Here is an 18,233-nt window from a genome sequence, read left to right on the forward strand (position 1 = left end):
CTAAGTGACTTACCCAAGGTCTCTCAACTGGTAAGTGGCAGGACCATGATTCAAACCGACATTTCCATAGCACCTGTTCTTAACCAGGTTGAATTAATAGGGTTGAGTGATTGATCAGACTGTGGAGGTCTGGGGAAGGAGAAAAAATTTATAAGCCCTCTGATTTAGTTCTATGTCATACAGTGTCCTTGTGGCTGTCAGAGAAATGCAATGAAAAAAAAAAAAAAAGAGGCCTCACTTTACCCTCCTAGAACTTCAGCTGAGGGGGTAAATTCAGCAGAGCATGAAAGCACCCTGAGGTGGGTACCAGGAGACAAAGCTTCCTGGTCTCTTTTAGACCAAGATGTAAGGGACCACTGAACACGGGAAGACGGCAGGGAAAAAAGAGCCCCAGGCAGAGGAAATAGCATGTGCAAAGGCCAGGAGCTCAGCGAGAACACACAGTCACAGACACAGTGGATCGAAAGGCTGGGGGCACAGAAGATGAGTCCTGGATGTCAGCAGGGACACAGTCACCCAAGGACTTGACTTGGGAGCTTCTAGATTGAGGCTGGGACAAAGGAGGGGGAGATTATCCAGGAGGCAGTATTTGAGGAGGAATGGGGCCCTTGGCTGATGCTGGGAACATGGGAGGAGGACTGAGGGAGGGGGCCGAGGGGATGGTAATAGGCTTAGTTTCGGCCTCCTCAATGTTGAGGGGGGTCACCACTAAGGTCTCTTCCTGCACTGACCTTTTCAACTTCCCTGGAAGGAAGGAACATCTCCCTGCGGCCCCTGCATCCCCAAATATTGCCGGCAGGAAGGAGCGGGATCTGTTTTGTCAACGCAGCTTGCAAATAAAGAGTCTCATTCAGGGAGGCAAACAGCTGCTTGACTATTAATAGGCAGGGGCCTCAGCCGCAGCCTGCTGGGAGGGCCTCGGCTTGTAGTTCTGGAAAGGTGAATCAGTTCCTTCTGCCTGTCTGGATTTTGCACCCTGCGGTGGGACGATTGGCCAGGTGCTCATTTCTCAGAAGGTCACTCACTCTGAGCCTTCCTGGGGCAGCTCGGAAGGTGGCATGGCCCTGCCGGGATGCTGACCCTCGCCCTTCATGCTGGACCCAGAGCTGCCCAGAGAGGCAGGCATCCATGTGGATGGGGGACTGTCTGGTCGGGGTCTCCATGGCAACTCTCCCGGAGGATCAGGGGGTCATGGACAGATCAGAATCGGTCAGTCCGGAAAACAGGAGGACTGACGGAAGGAAATGAGGGATACAGAGGGTGGAGGTTGAGTCTGGGGTCACGGAGAACCCCGGCATGGTCATGAGCCAGACCAGGGCTGAGGGGGCCGGAAGTCCGACCCTGAGAGGGTGAAGCCTGAGGAAGGCCACAGGCTCCCGGCTGCCGCCATCATGGCGCAGGAGCTGTCTGTGGCGGGCCAGACCACCCGTCCGTACAAGCCTGCGGACAGGGTGGCTGGGATGGAGCTAATGGAAACCCGACGGGCGCCCTGGGCCCCACCGAGGCCGAGTCTCACCGGGCCAGCAGCCCCGTGGCGCCTGGCCCAGCGGGTGCGGGGCTCGCAGGCTGGCTTTGTGCCCGCCCTCTCAGGTGGCCGCTTCAGGCGGTGGCCACTTCAGAGGAGCCCCATTTAAAGCAGGGCCTGGCCTCAAGTCTCCTAAGGGCCCTGTCCGGGCTAATGAGATCATTAAGAGGCTCCTTGTTAAGTGGGTTTAAATAGAATTTGCCTGGATGGGCTCTGGCTGAGCCCAGTGCCCGGGGTACAGTTTTCTTTTTCTTTCTTTCTTTCTTTCTTTCTTTCTTTCTTTCTTTCTTTCTTTCTTTCTTTCTTTCTTTCTTTCTTTCTTTCTTTCTTTTTTCTTTCTTCCTTCCTTCCTTCCTTCCTTCCTTCCTTCCTTCCTTCCTTTCTTTCTTTCTTTCTTTCTTTCTTTCTTTCTTTCTTTCTTTCTTTCTTCTTTCTTTCTTTCTTTCTTTCTTTCTTTCTTTCTTTCTTCTTTCTTTCTTTCTTTCTTTCTTTCTTTCTTTCTTTCCTTTCTTCTTTCTTCTTTCCTTTCTTCTTTCTTTCTTTCCTTTCTTCTTTCTTTCTTTCTTCTTTCTTTCTTTCTTCCTTTCTTTCTTTCTTTCTTTCTTTCTTTCTTTCTTTCTTTCTTTCTTTTTAAATTTTAACATACGTGAATTGGTGTCTGTGGATGTACGTAACCATGTGCTTGGGAGTATAGGCTCTGGCCTCAGGCTGCCGCAATGGAATCCTGGCCCTGCCACTTTCTGGTTGTGTAACCTCAGGCCAGTGACCTACTGCTCTTCGGTGCCTCGGTTTCCCCATCCATAAACGGGGATGAGTGATTGTGCTGCTGAATTGTACCGTGGAACCCTCAACTGCCCTCAGAAGAGCCCCCCGCTCCTTAGAGAGGTCAACCCTCTGTGGTCTGCCCCTGGCCTCCTTCCTCACTATGCTAATTTCCCACACTTGTGGCTTCGACCTACAGACCAGTCTTCTTGATCCAGACTGCACGTGAGCTGTTTATCTATCTTGGAATGCTTGCCCTCCTGGCCTCCCTTCTCCTATGGGTCTCCGCTGAAGTCCTGCCTCGGGGGAAGAACTGCTGACGGCTGCCCCCCTGACAGTGCCCAACAAGCAGTGATGGAATGCCAGCACGTAGGCTTTCTTGGCTAGACTGTAAGCTCCATGAGGGCAGGGGCTCGGCCCTGATCCTCACTGTGTCCCCAAGGCCTAGCACTGCCCCTGATGGTTTTGTAAGAGGCCCTGTCACTTGCAGTTCATTTGAAGGTTGGGGCTGCTTCTGGGTCTCCTGTCATTGGCTATTCCTTGAAATGTCGCCCTGTTCCTTTTCTCTGGCCTTGACTTAGAACCCCACTGCAGCAAAGCCTACACCAGGAAGAAGGCACAGGGAGGCCCAGACCCAGGTGTCCAAGCTAAGCCCACCTGGAAGCAAGCTGCCTTTCCTTCCTCTGAGAACTCTAACCTCTGGATTAAACCTATCCCAGCCCAGCTAGGCCTTTCCTTGAGGATAGTATGAAGATTTGGAGAGCAGGCCAAGTGTGTGACTTTCCGTCTCAGGATGCCACGACATCATTGTTTGTTCAGTGTCTGGATTGATTGACTGGTATGGCCCCCTGGCCAGGGAGGTAGGGAGGCCCACAGAGTGGTGCCTGGCTCTGAGTAGGAGGTCTACGGGCTGTCTGGCTGGCAGAGTAAGAAGAGTAAAGTTGAGGTGTGACAATCAAGACAGAAGCAGTGCCAGCTTGGAGAAGTGAGCAGAGGCTGGTGGCCAGGACCAAGTGTGAGAATAGAGTGAATGAACTCATGTTGACGCATACCATCGGGGAGAGTGGGGTGGCTTACTGGGGCCACTCAGGCTACACACCCATCTTTCCACTAAAACCAGGAGCTCCTCAAGGAGAGAGGGACTGTATACTCTTCGCATCTGGGTCCCCTGGTTCACAGAATGAATTCCAAATCTTTCTATGCAGTCAGCATTTAACAGAAGCATTCTTTCCCCTGGATGCTTAAAATGGCTGATACTCCTCCCCCTCTTAATAAAAATAGATATCATTTGTTGAGTGCTTACCATGTACCAGGCCCTGTGCTGATGACTTCACATCCATTATCTCTAAGATTGTCGAACCCGGCCCTGTTTTGACTCACCCCTGCATCCCCGGGGCCTGCCCAAGCCTGACACAAAGTTGACGCTAAATACCTATTTGTTGAATGAACAAATAATCCTGCCTCTAACTCATATTTGATAGGTAAGGAGCTGAGTTTCAAGGAAGCTCAGTAATTGAGGTTAGTTAGCTAGTGGAATGGGGAAGTCAGGATTTGAACCTAGGTCTACCTGACTCCGAAGTTCATGGGCTTAGCCATGCTCTGCTGTCAGGGCCATTCCCTTGAAGCTTGCTATAAAAGCATGGCCTGAGAACTGGTGTCATCAGCATTACCTGGTAGGTTGCTGGAAATACAGATTGCCAGGTGTACCCCAGATCTATTGAATCAGAACCTGCGTGGTAATAAAAAGCTTAGGCAATTCAGATATACTGCAAAGTGGGAGAAGGCGGTTTTCAGCAGCCTGAACTTCCTCTCTCCTCCCCAGCCAGTCCGCCCCCACCCTCACTCAGGGGGTCCGAGCCCTCAGCTGCCAGGCAGCCTCAATCAAACTGCACTTGGCCATTGGGTCCTTTGTCCTAGGCCATGAGACTGCTGGGTGTAATTGTTAGTGTTGGCGGCTGTGGCTGTGACTTTCAAAATCATTACCACTTAAGGATCAAAAGCATATTTCACTTGAAAAATCTTACTTGTCCATCAGGTTTCTAGCACTCCAAGGAACATGTTCATGGCAAGGAGGCAGAGTTTTCCAGCTGGTGGTCTTACTTGTGAGCAGGATCATTTTGGGGGTCTCATCCCAATGGGGACCCTTCCTGATTCTCTGCCCTTCTCTACCCAATCACAGAGGTTGTGGACTCTCAGCTCAGTCTCTCTTTATTATGAACAATGTAATCCAATAATTATATTCATAGACAATTCCCCAATGATTTAAGAGGCTCTGCTTGTTTATGTTTTGAAGCTTATGAGTTCGGTCTTTTAGAACAGCTTAAAGAATTGCTTTGTCTAGTAGAAGGAACAGAGAGGATGGCTCATGGTTTATTTTATCTAAGCTTCCTCCCCACCCTCCCTTTGCTACCTCATCAGCAACCCCTGCCCCCGAGTCCCAGGGGCATGGACCCTGTGTGGCCCTAGTCTCTCCTAATAGCCTCCGTGGTGGTTTTGTTCAAGAATTCAAGTTAGGCATTTGCTCCAGACCTGCCTGACATCTGTTGATGGGTTTCTCTAAATAAAGAATTCTTAATCTGAGGTCTGTGAGATGAATCAGGAGACCTGTGACCACTAGGTAATTGGACATAAAATCTGGTGCATGAGGACATCCTGCCAGTGGCAGTTAGTCCTTTTCTCAGATTCTCAGTGGGATGGGACCCCTTAAAGGTCACTGAGGTCTTGTCTGTCTCTGAACCTTTAGAACCCATGTCTGTTTTTTGCCTTGTAGTCAAGTTACTTGGATTCTATCTTATTTGCAAAACTGTAAGCTCCGAGAGTTAGGACCAGAGGGAGACAGGGCGACTCCTGGTAGAGGTTCTACCTTTCAAAGTTGGAGCCCCTTTTGTGAAGTGCATTAGCCATCCCGCTCCAACACACATGCAAGGAGATGAGTTATAATTTCATGTATTTAGTTTGCAGATAATGCTTAATGCATGGACAACTTCCCAGATCCTTAAGAAAATCTCCATTCCTTCCCTGCAGAGGGACCTGCAGCTTGATCACAGATAATAAGAAAGGAAAGAATCCTTAGATGATATCATCAAGTCCAACTTCTCAAGTTTAGAGATGAGGAGACAAGACTACTATGAAGAAACTTGTCTAAGGTCATACAAAAAGTGCCTCTCTGAGCTGGGGCTAGGAACCAGATCCTATCCATGCCTATCCCCCCAACCCTCTCTGCAGCCTCAGCAGCACAGATGTTCTCAAGAAATGTTTTTGAGATAAACGAATGAATATTGGGTGGGGTAAGGTTGCCTGTAGTTGTGATGTTTCCTCTAGTTAGTTAAAATAAGTTATTGGGTTCTTGTTCTCTCCCCTCACCCCCCCCCCCACACCTCTAGACTGGGCTGATGCAGGTGTTTGAGCCTGGAGGCAAACACAAAGGGGAGCGTTGGTCAGGGGCTTTCTCTCTTTAAAGCTTATGGTTAAGGAGTTCTAGCTTGATTGCATCTGACTCCAACCTCAGTTTTTACTAATAATACCTACCATACTGCTTTTCAGACATACGTGTATCCATTTGCTAATTATTTATTGAGCATCTTTGGTGTTGAGCACTGTGCTGGGCTGAGGATGTGAGGCTCAGTAAATGTAGGTGTAGCCCTGTCCTCTGGCTGCCTACACTCTCTGCGGTGATGGCTATTAACTTTCACAGGCCATACAGCCAGTTGTCCCCACTCTCCTGACTGCAAGCCTGACAGGTCATCAACAAGCCAAGGGAGTTCAAGTAGCCAGGATCACATCCTTCCTGTGGTGGGCACTACAGCATCTACCATTCTCAATGTTAGGTTTGGGAGGAACTTGGAGGACATGCTTAATGCTTTATTTCGTATGGGGAGACTAAGACCTGGCACAGCCATGGGACTTACCCAAAGCCAGAAGGAGAACCCGTGATCCAGCCAGGACCATCAGTGAGGTCTCCGAGGTTGGCCCTGAGGGGCTGATCAAATAAGGCAGAGAGAGGAGGGCATCCCGGTGGAGGGCAAGAGCTAGGACAGAGGCCAAAATGTGAGAATGCCCATAGGGTGAATGAAAGGAGCAGAGAGGAAGATGGCTCTGGCTTTGTATGAATTGCTCTGGAGTTGGTCAAACAGAGGCTACCTTGGATGTGGGGTCAAAGTGACTGTCATGGAGAAGTTTTCATGTGGCCAGCTCCAGAAACGGAATTCAGTCTAGGGACTGATGTTGCTCTTAGGCACCAGGAGACTGGCAGGAGGGAAATAGAATTTGTTATCAATTTTTTTTTAAACTGAGTTTTCCTTTTTTTTTTTTTTTTAAAGATTTTATTTATTTATTCATGAGACAGAGAGAGGCAGAGACACAGGCAGAGGGAGAAGCAGGCTTCCTGCGGGGAGCCCTATGTGGGACTTGATTCCAGGACCCCGGGATCACACCCTGAGCTGAAGGCAGACGCTCAACTGCTGAACCACCCAGGTATATGCCCTGTTATCAAATTTTTGATGTGCTTCTGTGTACCCAAACATTTCAATGTATTGACCTTGTCAATGAGAAAATCACTGCCCACCCTACCCTTTCCTGACAAATCATGAGGCTCAAGTAATAATTATTACTCTTTTAATGACAATAGCAGCAGCCATTTACTTAAGTGTGAACACATGCTTAAGATAGAGTGTCACCCAAGAAGTAATTGGAACTGATAGTCAGACCAGTGTGTCCATCCCAATTTTACAGTGAGGAAGTGACTGCACAGGGGATAAAGGATTTGCTCAGGGTCCCACATGGGGCCAGCAGTGGCAAGGGGATTATGACTTGGGTCTTCTTGCCCACGGGTCAGTGCCCATCCTGATGCCACTCTAGCTGTGTAGCCAGCTCCAAAGAGGGTGAGCCCAGCCTTGAGCTTGCAGGGATGTGTAGGCCACACCAGAGTCTTCCCATAGCCTCCACCTTCCCTAACCCTGGAGGTACAGCACAGCCCGGGCTGCGCCTCCTCTTTCTGTCCTGGAGGCAAAGGCATCACCGTAGGCCCAACTGTTGCCAGATGGGCTTGGAGTCCTGATGTTGGCTCTGGAGCCACTGTCTCCAGGTGGTAGGCTTCGAAGTTTCCTCTAGCTTCTTTGAACCCTGACAGAGATGAGCAGAGGGAAGCCCCAAGGTGAATTCGAGAGCCTGGTTTTGTAATGATGCAAAGAGGACTTGGCTCAAAGCTCAGAAGAGAAGAAACTAACTGGACAAATTGTGGACAGTTGTTTCTGGACAATGTTTGTGTGGCCTGGAAGGCAAGAATTCTAGGTTCTGTTGCCTATGTGTAGTCGAGCGAGGTGATTTGCATGCTGAAGGGACACACTTCGCAATGAACGTAGGTGGTATCCAGGGCCAGCACCAAACACACAAACACTTAAGGAAAAGGAGATGAAAAGTTCAGTGATATTTTCAAGTCCTTCTCACTATACTGTTTTAATTTGATGCTAACACGTTTTTAATACCTCTCTGAGCTTGCTCGTGTGTGTGTGTGTGTGTGTGTGTGCGCCCATGCATGTGTGCTAAAAAAAAAATAGATTTTTTTTTTAAGAGCAGGCCTTGGGCTCTGAGCCTTTGGCAGGCAACAGTATCTAGTTAGAATTTAATAACATTGTTTTTATTGTATTTATTTTTACTTTTAGGTCCTATTTATGGCAGGTGAGACTGGTTTTCCATTTGCAGTAGTGATATAAAGTTTCCATTTTAAAGACATTTATTTAAGTTAAAAAAGAGTCTATTTAAGGAAAAATACTAAATGAATAATAATACAGGTGGTATGCAGACATAGCCTAGGCGGTAAAGGTGGTACCAATACGATAGAAACTTGGGAAACAGTGACATACACAATCATGCAACAAAAAAGTCATATATTCCCAGAACGAAAGACCATTGAATTTTAGAAGCCAAAGATTCTAGAATCCCAGAATGCAGAATCTTAGCATCATAAATCCTAAAACGAACAATAAAATGTATCAGATACCATAAAGCAAAATATTAACGTGGGAGACAAAATGCCTTGAAGGTCCAATCCCTTCATTTTGATGCAAGGAAACTGAGCCCCCAGGGGATTCAGAATAGAATGAGGTAACATATGTGAAAGAGCCTTGTCAAATGTAATGGGTTCTTCAAATATTAGGGATATTTGAAGAAGCGCCCCCTCAAAGTCACACAGCTTTCTAGCAGAGAGATCAGCTTTCTTGACTCCTGTTCCTACATCTGTTGCTTTCCTGCCTGCAAGCACCTCACCCCCCAGCTCTGATGAGGTCCCTGAAACTCCTCTGGCCCAAGCCCAATCTCTGCTGGGAGCTGGGGGAGCGTGTGCATGGTCATGGCATGCCTAGCCCTCTCCAGAGATGGGAGCAGAGGAAGGGAAAGGGAGTCCTGGGCAGAGGGAATCATGCAGTGCTGTGGTGTGGCAGGGGTTGGGGTGAGGGGGAGTCAGAGGCATGTTTAATCTTCTCCTTTCTCTGAGCTGGAGAGGTCCCACCTGCAAAATCAGCCTGTTGCCAGAGGACCTCCAAGGGAAAAATCCATTTTATGATCTAATTCAGTTTTGTTTTGTTTTTTTCTGGGGCCTCAGGTTCTTCTTCCTTTCCTAGTCAGAAACCTAAACAATCCTTTTCCTGACCCCTGGGGCTTCAAGTATAATTCCTAGGGTCTAACCTGTGAAGAGAATAGGGCTCTATCCCATGGGTGTCTTGGAGGACCTTTTAAGGTCCTGTGTCAAGGTCTCAAGAGCTGTTGATGCAATGAAGGGAAAGCAATCCATCACTCTCTTGGGAAAGACCCTATCCCTCAGCTCCTATGACAGTGACTTTCATTTCTCCATGTACCTGGAATTTATAGGCTCTCTCAAGCCCTAGCCTTTTAAAATTGAAGCTCCAAGGTATGGTGACAGGCTGGGCCAGTGGGGTAGTCAGGTATGCTGCTCTGGCTTGGTGGCTTGGTACCTCTGGGTACCCGACTTATAGAATTGCCCACTAGCCGCAGGTACAAACTGTAGCCCTGTCTGCACAGCAAAGTGCAGGAGGAGGGGACCTCTGGTAGGATTGCGGTGGGGTAGCAGTTTCCTCTTGTCACACAGCCTGTGTGCCCTTTCTCCCAGTGACCAGACCCAAGGGAACTCCTTCAGACTAGTCTCCGAGGCCACAGAGTCGCCCCCTTGTCGTGGATGGCACCTCATCTACCAGGCTCAGATTTTCACACCCACTTCTGAAGTGTGTTCTCTCCCTCTCCCCTGAGAGCTGTTTCATGTGGCTTGTGGGAGGGGAAATGCCACGGGCTTCTCTGTAGTTGCCTGGCTGGGTCCACAGCAGCCCCCCCTTCTTCAGGGAGCCGGGTGGGGGGCGGGGTGGGGACTGGGTGTTCAGTGATGTGGATCCTGCACCAGTTCCAGGCAAGCCTGCCGCAGACCCCACCAACACGGCTGACCCTTCCCGGCCCACCATCCTCCAGACAGGCGCCCGAGGAGGAGGGAAGAAAGGGCCACTTCTGCTCACAGGCGGCCCTCGAAGCGTCTAAGCCATTCTCTCCACATTAATCATGGAAAAGCCAGCGCGCCGAGCCTGGGAGGGAGAAAGCGCCTTTCTCATCTGTCTGGCTACAGGGCTCTCAACTCCAAAGTTCAGCCCTGGCTAAGCTCTTGCTCTTGACAGCTGTCCTGACCCATCTCCGCCTCTTCCGCCCACACCCGCAAAGGGTAACAGGATTAAGTCAATCTCACTTTTCTGAGAAAACGCTCCATAGCCTGTCCTATCCGCTGTGCCCTGGGGGCCAACTCATGGCTCCTTGGCACCCATCAGCGGGCTCCCCGCCCTCCCTGGCCGTCACCCTGGGCTAGGACTGTTAAGTATTTCCTCATTAAAGCCCTGGCAGCTCGGCTCAGGTCTGCAAGCCAACACCAATAGTTACAACCGCCCCGGAATGTTTGGACAGATTTCTGCAGTTACGAGTTTATGAAGTTGAAAGGTTTTATAGATGGGGACTATGTTAGTATTAAGGGAGACTATTTCTCCAGGGGGCCCGAGTTTGCTATCTTAAGATCCCAGTGGCTGGAAGAGGAGGGGACAGCGCCAGAAGGAGCCAGGGTGGCCAACCAGGGAGCAAGAGTAATGAACCCAGACTGCAAGGGGGCTGCGGAGTTAGGGACGGCAGCAAGAGGGAGCACCAAGGGGTACCTTCACCTCCAAATAAGGAAACTCAAAGGCCATGAAAGGGGAGTGTCAAATACTGAGCACCTTTTGGAACCAAAGGAACAGCCCCTTGATCTCACGGTTTTCTGTTCTCAAATCTGAAAACCTCAGAGCAAGATCAGGGAATCTGAGGTAAGTTTCAAAGAGGTTGGGGACACCCTCTCCGAACTTGACGTATAATGTTGTGTGTCTAGGGTGTCTGGGTGCCTCGGGTGGTTGAGGAGCTAACTCCAGATTTGGGCTCAGGTCATGATCTTAAGGTTCTGAGACTGAACCTTGCCTCAGGCTCCATGCTCAGTGGGGAGTCTGCTTGGGAATTCTCTCTTTCCCTGTGTCTACCCTCAATCAATCAATCAATCAATCAATCTTAAAAAAATGTTCTGTGTCTCTACTGTCTCTGGGAGGAAATCCCTAAATTGTGCTATATTTGAAAAGGCATCGGTGACCAGAGCTGAGTAACACCTATACTCCCATTGCATCGATAGGCAAATGGAGGTCTATGATGGTCATTCATCCACTTATTCATCAAATATTTATTGAATATCTAAGCATAAAGCCACAGTAGGGAACCAGATGGAAGGTGCCTGCTGGCATGATTGCTGATTGTCACAGAGAGGGAGGGAGGACACATACATCTGCAGATGAGACTGGCAAGACAGGTCATATAGGGTCATGGTAAGGAGCTCAGGGTTTATTCTGAGTGCTAAGAGGGGCAGATGGTACCCACCTAGTGAATCTCCAACTGAGAATTCCTGATGGCAGGCTCAGCATTCTGCACACTATACTGCCCCACCTCTCCCTTAGGCTGTCTTGCTTTACTCCCCACTATGGTCTTTGTGGAAAAGGAAGACACTCAGAAAGGATCTTTGTGGGTGGGTGGGTGGGGTTGCCTCCTTGACCACTGCCATAATTGATCTTTAGGCCACTCTGTATGAAAGGGCCCTACTATATACCATCAGGCCCAGAGAGGGTGAGGGGCTTACCTAAGGCCACACAGCACATGCATGACAGAGCAGGAAGTAGACCTAGTTTCTCTCCCAGGCTGTGGTCTTTCCATTGGTCCATGTGCTCTGGTTTATCACAGCCTACTCTGGTCCTGACAGGTAGCCACAAGTGACCTTGAAAGGGAAGCTCAGAGAATGGTCAGGAGACTCCATAATTCTTCCTGTTGTATAGGTAAAACCACGAAAGTGACAAGGCAAAGCACCCTCTTCTTTTCTATTTTAAAGAAATTTATACTTGTATTAAAAATTAGTTACATAGAAATGTGGAAAAAATTCACCTATCATCTTAGCTCCCCAAACATAGCCACCAAGGAACAATGTGGTTATACTGTCGGTCTTGGTTCTGTTTAACTTAACTCTTCCATCTGATGGAAAGCAGCGGAATATATAGAGCTAGACTCCGGGCCAGGTGGCAGGTCTCGGGTCCTGGGAGTATGACCCATGCAGTCACACTGGGCCCTGCACGTAGGAGGGCCCTGCGCTTGGATGAATGTTCTGCTGTCACCATTTTGAAGATGGCAATAATGTTTAAATTCACGGCCCCACGTTTTCCCTGTGCACGGGGTGAGAACTCAGCTCTACCTCTATTTGCTGTGTGACCTTGCCCATGACTTTGTTCCCTAGCGTGTCAGATGGCGATGACTGGGGTACTTTTCTTCCAGGGTTGTCATGAGAAGTACATGAGATCAGCTTGAGGGAGCCTGTGGGCAAGCAGGTGTCCCCCAGGGCCATTCTGCTTCTTCCTCTGTGGCTTTGCTCATTTCCTTCTCTCTCCCTGGAGCTCTGTCTTGGCCCCGGGGTGAGCAGTGGTCCCTGCCCTTCCTGGCCTGATCTAGAGCTCCTCCTCCAAGAAGCCTTTCTCCTTGGATCTGTGTCTGGAGAGATCTTCTCTGAACCTCTTTGGCACTTTGGTGGAGTCTTAGGAGGCCCCCCATTTCTACTTTGGATTATGATAACTTGGGGTCCAGCTAGTTCTTCTTCCCCAACTCTACTCTCAGACCTGGGATTTCATAGACCAGACACATTCCAAAAAATTTAAAAACTAAAGGCTGGGGGCCAAAAATAGGATTGGCAATGATTTTCTTTTGCTAAAGACACTTTTAAAAGGCTATCATTGAATATAGTCACGATTTCCCTAAAGAGAGTTCTTCCTGACATCACACAAACCAGGAAAGGCATAACCCGGGAGTGAAAGGCAATCCTTTAGACAGAGTGAATGGAGCTTTAGGAACAATTTGGTTGTTCCTCCTCTGGCTTTGCTACGATCTATGAAATCCCCCCCTCAGACCACACTTGGGGCTGTTCCTCATCAGTCTCTGCCTGGTTCTGCTTACGGAGGCCCTTGGCACTGCTCCCTGCCCTCACGGGCTTCTCCCCCACCAGAACCCGACAGCTGTGATATTCAAGGGGTTTTTTTTTTTTTTTCACCTTGAAAAAGCAGCAGGGTCGGTGGATTCCAAAAACTGTTATTAATCCTTAAAAAAATTCCACGTTCCAACCAAAATGTGGACATGCTTTGAAATGTTTGCCGTGCCTCCCTTCCCTCTCAGCTTTCAAGAAGTGAGGACTTCAAAGGCCATCTCCTTGCTGAAATAAACACTGGGGCTGGAGGTAGGGGAGAGAAACATGGGCTTGTTGAGTGGAAAAGAAAATTGTATTTTTCTTCTAAGAGGCATCCAGACCCATCACTGTGAACAAGGCCTCTGGACTGTAAGACAAGGGCTGGGGGCGTACGTGGGCTGTGATGACCGGTCCTTTTGCCCTCGTGTGTTCCATGCTGGGGTAGCGATGAGCCTGGACGAGTCTGGCTGCGAGGGCCATGTTGGTGACTCGGAAATGCTATACCAGTGGAGCTTAAGAGCTTGACTCTGGAGCCGACTGACTTCCACCGCAGCCTAGTCGCTCAGTAGCTGTGGGGATGTTTGGTCTTCTGTAAAGTGAGGATCACAGTTTTTATGAGGATCAGGCCACTAACACATGTGGAATGCTGAGAACAGCGCCTGGCACCGGATGGTAAGTACTAGATAAAAGGTACCGGTTGTTGGGATCCCTGGGTGGCTCAGCGGTTTAGCGCCTGTCTTCGGCCCGGGGTGTGATCCTGGAGACCTGGGATCGAGTCCCACGTCGGGCTCCCTGCACGGAGCCTGCTTCTCCCTCTGCCTGTGTCTCTGCCTTTCTTTCTCTCTGTGTCTCTCATGAATAAATAAGTAAAATCATTAAAAAATAAAAAAAAATAAAAGGTACCGGTTGTAATTACCATTATTTATGGAATGTCAAGAAGGCAGGATGGTTATCTAATTCCCTTCTCCAAGGTTCTGCCCCACGTTGGAAAGATCCATGATTCTGACTGCCTCTCAACAGTATCCTGCTCCCTCACAAGGGAGCACAGCTGCATTTCCTGGAAAAGGAGCAGGCCTTTGGCTCACTCACTGGCCCCAAGAAGCCCTGACATGAGGGTGTGGAACAGTCGGGCCCTGCTCTTTGGCAAGGCATGGAGGGCTTCCGTGTCACAGCCGTGTCGCAGAGCCCCTGCTCAACCACCTACTAAGACAAGTGTCACAGGGAAGCACTTTGTGATTGTTGTCCTTGCTACTATTGTTGTTGTTGTTGTTGCTGTTAAATGGAGCCTGCCTGACAGCAACCTCCTTGGATGTTCTTCAACACTACCTGGGGTCAGTCAGGTCTTGACTCAGGGGAGAAAAGGGGGGTTACACCCCAGCTACGGGGGAAGGGGAGTCAGAGAGCCACTGCAGGGGAGGTAAGATGGGAGAGGAGGGAGGCCATCTGCAAGCTGCAGCAGGGCAGAGGTCAGGGAACACCTTGGCATGTGTCAAAGGGAGACAAAGAGGGAGAGCCCTGTGGAGAGGGCAGGCAGCTGAGCCCACGTCAAGGCAGGGACAGCTCAGAGAGCAAGGATCTGCTGTCTTGGGGTGCAGAGGAGAGAGGTCCTGGCTGGGTTGCAAGAGGGTGTCCCGCTGGGCAGCTAGGGAGCAAGGGGCCTCAGGAAAGCAGGCCAGACCCTAGCGGCGGGTGTGTGTGTGTGTGTGTGTGTGGTGGGGGGGTGTGTGTGTGTGTGCGGGGGTGTGGGTTGCCACAGGCTACACCAGGGAGCCAGTCTCTCCTCCTGATCCCAGGACTGACCACTCAGGTCTCACATCATTTCTTTGGAGAAGCCTTCCCTAACTCCTCCCCAACCCCCAGCCTGTGACCAGTTCCAGGGTCGCGCAGGGCCTTGCTCTCCTTCCCTGTACTGACCACAAGTCTAGTTTACCGTTTGGGTAAAATGTTAAATTGTCTCTTCCTCAGAGGATGTAAGACCCAGAGGAGATAGCCCCCATATCCCCTGGGCTCAGCTCCACGCCTGGGGCAGAGCCAGCTGGCAATAAATATTGGTTGAACAGATAAATACAAAAAGACATCGCTTAGCAACAGCAATGGTGAGAAAGAAAAGGCATTTTAGGTGATCTTGGCTCAATTCACAGATGTAGGTAATGTTTCATTTCTTCCTTCCTTCCTTCCTTCCTTCCTTCCTTCCTTCCTTCCTTCCTTCCTTCCTTCCTTCCTTCTCTCCTTCCCTCTCTTCCTTTCACAATATGTCAAGCACTTTACTATGTGGCCAGTCCTATGTTAACCACTGGGGTGCTATCATTAGAGGCTTTATATTCTAGTGGGGGAGCTTGGGAAAAAGTAAGCTCCAAATAACTCTGAGGTACAATATCAGGTAATAAATGTTTTAGGGAGAAGCAGTATTAGCGCTGTGTATATAGGTGTGGTTTTAGGTAGGCTAAAAAGGGAAGGCTTTGCAGAATGCGAAAGAGTGAAGTCCTGGCCTTCGTCTGAGCTCTGCCCACCGTGCCTTTGCTCAGCCCCTCCAGGTCTGGGGCCCAAACTGCCTTGAAGGGCCCCTGTGGGCTAGAATCACACAGCAAGCAAGTTGCTGAGGCCTGCCAGAGATCGCCCAGGCTAATACTCTCATTGAACAGGGGAGGAGACTAAGGATCCGAGACATAGGGGCCATTCTCAAGCCACACTGTGAGCAGAACTGGTGGGATCTCCCAATAAACCAGGCCCATCCTTTCTGAGGTCTGGCATGACGCTGAGAAGGGGCCGAATCCAAGGCTACAGGATGAAGGCACGAATGAAGGTCCCCCAGCTAAGGGGACATGCGGTGGTCGCAGTACATTGTGTATCTATGTGGTGGGGGCTGTTTCTTACAGTGATGATCAAATCAATATTAATGAATGTTTATTCAAGTTTACCATGCGTCAAGCACTGTGCTGACTTAACTGCTTTGCCTCTAAATTTAATCCTTGCAACAACCATATGTGGTAGCAACCTTCTCCCCACTTGAGAGGGGAGGAAACAGACTTTCAGAGCCAAGGAACTGAGCTAAGGAACAGGAGAAAGGATGAGTTCATGTGAAACCTGGGGATAGAGAGGGGGGGCGCTGAGGGCCTAGCCTCCTGCAGGCTTAATTAGCAGGGCTGGTGGACAAACTACCATTTCAGTAACGTTGCCCAGCTCAAGTGAGAGGATGAGAAGGTGAGAGGATGAGAGGGATGTCAAAGGCAGATGGCTAGTCTTCTCATCTGTGTATGGATTTCCAGGATGTAAAGCATCTTCTCAGCCCCTGCCTTATTTGGGTCTCATAAGAACCTGGTTGAGGGTAGGCCATGCTTTTCCTCACTTTACCATGAAGAATAACAAGGCCTAGAAGAGGGGAGTATCCGAGGTGACCCTGGAAGCTGCTGGCAGAGACCAGGTGTCCTGGTACCCAGATCAGAGCTCCCGTTCACCTTCTCCCTCCAGTTTCTATGCCCCCTTTCACCCACCAGGGAAAAACCAGAGGCCAAAGGGCCATGCCTTCTGATTCCTGCCATTGTGGGTTGAATTGTGTTCCCCCCAAAAGATATGTTGCAGTCCTAACACCAGCACCTGTAAATGTGACCTTAATTGGAGATAGAGACATCCTGGATTGGGGGTAGGGTGCTAATCCAATATAACTTTGTCCTTATTAGAAGAGAAGAGCACCATGTGAGGATGTGGACATTCAAGGAGAGGACCATGCTACATGATAAAGGCAGAAATTGTGGAGTCACACGTCTACAAGACAGGGCATGTCAAGGATTGGTGGCTGCTACTAGAAGCTAGGAAGAGGCAAGGAAAGATTCTACCCAGCATCTCAGAAAGAGCATTGCCCTGCTGACTCCTGATTTTAGAATCTAACTTCCAGAACTATGAAAGAATAAATTTATGTTGCTTCAATCTACCCAGTTTGCAGTGCTTTGTTATGGGAGCCCTGGCAATCTAATATACTTGGTTTCCAACCTTTCCACCCAGGATGCAAAGTGTCCCTCAGAATCAGGGGAAAAGTGGCCCGATCTTTAATGCACAGTCCAGGAGCAGGGCCGAAGCAGGATTTCAGCAAGCAAGGATCACACTGATAGTTTAACGCTTATAAACATCTTACTATGTGCCAGACATTGTTCTATTGCTTTACAGATAGAAACACATTGAATCCTCCCTCCCAAGGGTTCTGTGAGTAGTGGAGTCCTATTGCTATCTCTACTTGAGTACTTTAATATTCCCATTAGTCCATTCTAGAGAAGCAAAGTGACTAACCTAGGATCACATAGCTAGTAATAAGCAAAGCCCAGATCCAAATCTAGGCAATATATCTCTACCATGATGTTGGTTTTGGCTAATATGGAGATATCATTCCTGCCGGAGAGAGATGCATAAGCAAAGCAAGTCAAGGGTACTTTGGGGAAACAGTTGGTTTTCCAAGGTAGTGAACCCAGGGGAAGAGACATGGCTTCTACAGGAACATGAAGGCTCGGACTTGGCCAGTGTCTGCACAGCACAATGGATGAGGCTGTGGACTCTAAAAAGGGGGCCGCATCTTCGGCATGATTCTGGATGGTATGCCATGTTAGTCAGAACACTTAGATGACGCTGCAGTAAATGAGCACCTGAAAGTCTTGATGGCTTATAACGACACGGCTTAGTTCCCACTCCTGTTACATATCCACTATGGCTCCTCCTCACTCTGGAGCCCTCACTCTGGAAAAGAGAGCATTGGAGGGCCTCCCCCCAGTAGTGAAATGCCCCACCTCATAATATGGTACAATCCGGAACCAGCACTTGTCACGTGGCCCCACCCCACCACAAAAGGATGGGGTGGCGTCATCCTTCCATGCCCGGGAGGCAGAAACCCAGAAACGCTTGCTGGACAGCACAGATGAGGACCACATAGCCAGACTGCACTGAATAACAGGGAAGCACACAGTGAAAAGCTAATCTCCTTTCAATCTCATTTTAGCTTTGAAATTCTTTCAACGAGGAACCCTCCTTTGGTACTGGCGTATCACTGGCCCCTTTCGACACATTCTGATCTCTCTCATCAATTGAGAGCACCTCTCAGGTCCAGGTCTTTGAACAGCAACAGTATTTTTAGATTTTAGTTAGAATTTACTAACGTTATTTGGTTTTTCTTGCATTTATTTTTCCCTTTCCCCGACATGGGTTTTTCATTAGTAGTAGTAGTAGTAACAAGTTTCCTTTGAGGACAAATTTAATTTAAGCAAATAAAACACAACAAAAAACATTAGAGTGAGCTGTAGAGTCAGAAGGCCTGGGTTCGAATCTGGATTCATCCTCTTAGAAGTTCCTCGACTTTGGGCATGTAAGTGAACCTCTCTAAGCCTCAGTTTCTCCCCTGGAACATGGCAG

This window comes from Canis lupus, chromosome 4 (assembly GCF_003254725.2).
Source record: "Canis lupus dingo isolate Sandy chromosome 4, ASM325472v2, whole genome shotgun sequence".
NCBI classification, from domain to species: Eukaryota; Metazoa; Chordata; class Mammalia; order Carnivora; family Canidae; genus Canis; species Canis lupus.